Source organism: Phragmites australis, chromosome 24 (assembly GCF_958298935.1).
Source record: "Phragmites australis chromosome 24, lpPhrAust1.1, whole genome shotgun sequence".
Taxonomy (NCBI): Eukaryota; Viridiplantae; Streptophyta; class Magnoliopsida; order Poales; family Poaceae; genus Phragmites; species Phragmites australis.
The window spans coordinates 20,743,908-20,749,074 of NC_084944.1; the positions used below are offsets into that span (position 1 = coordinate 20,743,908).

At 41.2% G+C, this 5,167-nt stretch overlaps 1 pseudogene; it reads left to right on the plus strand.

Moving 5' to 3' along the window:
- The first annotated feature begins 935 nt into the window (after positions 1-935).
- LOC133907252 (probable serine/threonine-protein kinase At1g54610) lies at positions 936-3,444 on the plus strand (annotated as a pseudogene).
- Positions 3,445-5,167: the final 1,723 nt, after the last annotated feature.

Here is a 5,167-nt window from a genome sequence, read left to right on the forward strand (position 1 = left end):
TTCCGTTTTCTCACCTCATTTGTCTACAAATTGCAACATATATCAAAGGCATTGTGCAAATCTATTCATTACCAATTATGGTGCTCTTTTCCCTTGCTGATTTTTCGTGAATGAATTATCCTCGTAGAACACAGTTGTGACATTCAAATTGAACATTATCCGGGTCCTTTCCCTCCTCCGCCCTCAATGATGCACGTTAGTGAAGGAGAGGGCGCCGGGCACAGATCTAGCGACAAGGAGCTTCCGGAGATGGAGGAGGAGGAGAAAAGAAGGCCAGCAATGGTAGTGTGAGAATAAGGGAGGAGGACTTGCAGCGGAAGTGGTCGTGGGCGGACCGCGTCGGCATCGGGGACGGTGACGGAAGGAAGGATGTGGCGGCGAGGTGAGGAAGAAGGTAGGAGGTGGGCCGTGGGCCAATTATGTGCAGGCCGTGAGCCGCATTAACTGTAAGTTTGTTACTATAAATCGCTTTACCTATAGTAGGTTCTGCACACCTTGATATCGAATTCATCATGACCTCACCGTCTTCACTACAGTGATTCACAGCCAAGGTGTGTGTGCATGAGTGCGTACGACTTGTACTTAAAAAAATACAAGCTAACTACACACTTACCTTAAATTGATCGCTCATTACGTACATATACATATATCCAGAAATCACAAGAACCAAATATCACTCTCCTTAATTTCTCACTCTAATCAATCTTTTCTACTAGTAGTTTGAACAAACCCGTCTTCTTTTGGCCCTGCTGCTTCTGGCGGCGAGCTTCACATGTGCGCGCATATGCTAGGAGTAGGACGGTACTGGTACAAAATTTTGAACACAGTTTTGAAGTTTTGTTCTTAAAGGCAGTTACGATTCGATACTCTGATCATTTGATGGATCTTTTCCTGGGAAGAAAGCAAGCAGGCAGAGCAATAAATACAACGGACGAATGGCATCTTTGTGGGGGCAGATCGGGTAGGGCACGTACAACAACGTGTACAAGGCGCGCGACACGGTGAGCGGCAAGATCATGGCGCTCAAGAAGGTGCTCTTCAACAACCTCGAGCCCGAGAGCGTCCACTTCATGGCCCGCGAGATCCTCATCCTCCGCCGCCTCGACCATCCAAACATCGTCAAGCTCGACAGCCTCGTCACCTCCCGCATGTACTGCAGCCTCTACCTCGTCTTCAAGTACATGGAGCACGACCTCGCCGGACTCGTGGCCAGCCCGGACATCAAGTTCACTGAGCCACAGGTCTCCAAGAATAAAGATCCCCCACCATTACCGCATTGCAAACTCTGGTGCCAGCAGCTTCACGCATTCACAGCGTATCATGAAATGCAGGTTAAGTGCTATATGCATCAGTTGCTGTCAGGTCTGGAACACTGCCACGACCGGGGGGTGTTGCACCGCGACATCAAGGGGTCAAACCTGCTTTTAGACAACAATGGCATGCTGAAGATTTCGGTCTGGCATCGTTCTTTGATCTAGACCGTAAGCAGCCGATGACGAGCAGGGTGGTGACCCTATAGTACCGGCCACCGGAGCTGCTTCTGGGTGCGACAGATTATGATGTAGGTGTGGACCTGCGGGGCGCAGGCGCAGGGTGTATCCTAGCCGAGTTGCTAGCTGGGAGTCCTATTATGCCAGGACAAACTGAAGTTAGCAATAGCGAGCTTAACTGTCTGAGATGTCAATATGATATGCCTTCCAGTATGTATTTGGTTGAATTCCAGTTAAACATAGCCTGGTTAGAAATGTTGAACTAAATTAGATTCAATTGAGTGTGTAGTTCTGTTATAGATTTCAAGGAATTTTTCCATTTTGAGTTTTCCAATTCTGGTACCATCGATAATGGGTTTGGGATGTGTTCTTTCCTGGTGTTACAGCACGAGAGTATGCTGTTTCTGATTCTGACCCAGGTTCAATCCCCAGCAGGTGGAGGTGAGAAGTGAAAAAACACCCTTGTTCATCATAGTATTGTGAGAAGAAATCCCAGGAGGAAGATTCGTTTTTTTTAACGTCTTTCAGTGCATTGCTCATGTATTTGTCATAAATAAATGTTGTTGGTTTGTTAATTCTTCTCTATTTTTTTAGGAACTCTAACTGAGTCATGCCAGAATAGAAATTGTTTAGTCAGCATTGCCTCACGTGAAAACATTGATCTCCCTTGAAAATCTGATTACTCTATTTTATAAGGACCTCGAAAGTCTGATTTTATTGCCACAGGTTTAAACATTCATTTCTAATGCTTTCTGTCCTCTTTTCTTTTTGAGAATTCCCATGCTTTCTTTCATTTTGCCCTTGAATAGCAACTGCAATTATCTTGTATATTTCACTGATCTATTCATGTCTGCCCCCTTTTAGGTGGAAGTGTGGAACAGCTGCAAAAAAAATTTAAGTTGTGTGGCTCCCCCACAGAAAAATATTGTAAAAAATCAAAGCTTCCTCGCGCAACGATATTTAAACCTCAGCAGCCATACAAAAGGCGAATAAGGGAGACATTCAAAGATTTTCCACAATCAGCATTGCAATAGATCGAAACACTGTTCGCAATTGACCCAGCTGATCTTTAACAGCCACTTTTGCATTAAAAAGCGATGTAAGTTGGCTACCATTTCTCACTATCCTGTCTCTCTGATTGAACTAAACGACTTGATATACTTATTTGTGTTAAAAGTCATTACCACCTCCTATGAAGATAGTATTTTGACAAAATAGGGACTGTAAGGTGACAATAGCTCAGTGCTTCCTGTTGGCAACTGCGTTCCAAGACATATTGTTTTGACCAGAATTTCTTCTGCTGGTATAGTGGTCTCTATTGGCATAAATTTAGATTCCAATACATGAACTTACAATTGTCTGTAGCCGCTGTGAATATGCTAAATTTCTATTTAATATCCAAGGACCAACACAACCAATTTTTTGTTCAATACGAGGAAACTCAGACCATGGTTCTCATGATCCCATCTGGACCAAAGTATCTTATGGGTTGTTCCAGAAACACCACTATGACAACAGGAATGTAGGTTAGCAGCCACTATGAGTTTTTATTTTATAGTATCCTATATGACAGCAATCCAAATTTCTGTCTTGGTCACACATTAGGTTTTTGTAGGATAATTCATTGGATAATATATTAAATAATAAAGATTTCTGTTAACTGTCTATGCATGCAGTTCTTTACAACTGAACCTTATGCATGCGAACCGTCTAAGTCTACCAAAGTATCCTTCAAGCAAAGAAATAGACGCAAAACGAAGAGATGAAAAATCCAGACTGTTTGTCACCTTGACACTTGTTTCATTATTTAGGATGATTTGTTGTGTGTTAGGCTTATATGCATCGACACAATCATGGAATCTTGTTAATCTATAAACGCACACAATGAGCATAGCAACAGTAACCTATATGTGTGATTCGTAGACTGCTAAGGGGCGGGTACCTGCTGAAGTAAAGGGCATCAACGGGGGATTGCAGCGCCTGCAATTCTAGTGGCGAATGCGGTATGTATACTGAAATGCTACAAATGTGCTTAGCTATTAATATTTAATACATTTGGCAGATAAAAAAATGACGTGAATTTCTTCATGTATACGGTATTCTCAATTCTTGGTGTTTGCTTTGATACTAACAAACTATTTTTTTTTTTTACTAGTGCTCATAAACTGATTTCAGCTTGTGACTTTGGAACTGGGAAAAAACAATGTTCAGGCACTTTTTGGTCTTTAGGTAACTATACTTTTAAGACGAGGTAATATAATATCTATAACCTATATTGTTAGTTAAGTAATATATCTGTGTTGGTAGATACGTATGCCAATTATAGTACCAACATCATAGTGAAACATGGGCTGCCATAGGTTTTTTTTACGAGTGCTCATAAACTGTTTTCAGCTTGTGCCTTCGGAACTGGGAAAAAAATAATATTCAGTCACTTCTTGGTCTTTAGGTAACTATACTTTTAAGACGAGGTAATATAATATGTATAACCTATATTGTTAGTTAAGTAATATATCTATGTTGGTAGATACGTATGCCAATTATAGTACCAACATCATAGTTAAACATGGGCTACCATAGGTTTTTTTTACGAGTGCTCATAAACTGTTTTCAGCTTGTGCCTTCGGAACTGGGAAAAAAATAATATTCAGTCACTTCTTGGTCTTTAGGCAACTATACTTTAAGACGTGGTAATATAATATGTATAACCTATATTGTTAGTTAAGTAATATATCCATGTTTGTCACACCCGATTTTAATGGACAAAATCATATGCGGATTATGTGTGCCTAGGATGTTTAACACATATAAGGACATCACAGGCGAAATAACAAAAGCAATACTTTTAAAAAATAAACGTTAAACTCTTACAGCAATTGATATATATTGTCTTCTATGTAGATATCTGCAGCGGAACAGAAGCACTAGTGTCCAACAACACCGCAGGCAACCGAACGGGAGACACGCGCTTAGAACGTCACATCTACGCCCTTATAGTCTTCAACATCTTCACCGATAACCCCACAGACAATCGACGAAGAACACCTCTTTAGAATGCATCTTTCACGAGGTCTTCAAATTCTTTCCTAACTGAGTGTTTAGTTATAGCAAGTGTGAGTACATGTCGTACTCCGTAAGTTGTGAAGGAATAATATGCATATGAAGGCTTTAACAACGATAAGGCTGATATGGCTCTTTTGCATAAAACAGCAATTATTTTCAAAAGCAGTTGAAAAGTGAGTAATAAATTAAATGAACCAAAATAAGTAATCATCTAACCTCAAGATTCCAACCATCTTAAACAAACCACCAACTATCCACCTCAACCAAGGTTCCCACCATCAAGGTTGACCAAAACAACACCTCAACTATGGCTCCCACCACCAAGGTTGAACAACCGACAAACCACCTCAACCACGATTCCCGCCATCGTGATTGACCCACACCTCAACTATGGTTCCCACCACCACAGTTGTCCATACTAACTAAACCATCAAGTTCTAATCATGGTAGGTTTTCAATGCCGCTTGTGACCGTGAGCACGGCTGAATATTCAGTTTTAACTCTGCAGAGGTTGTACACTTTACTCACAAGGCATGATCAAACTCTTTTATTGGTACCCGTTGGCACCTTACACACTTCCGAGGTGTGCACCAAGTCGACCACTTCAAAGCCTT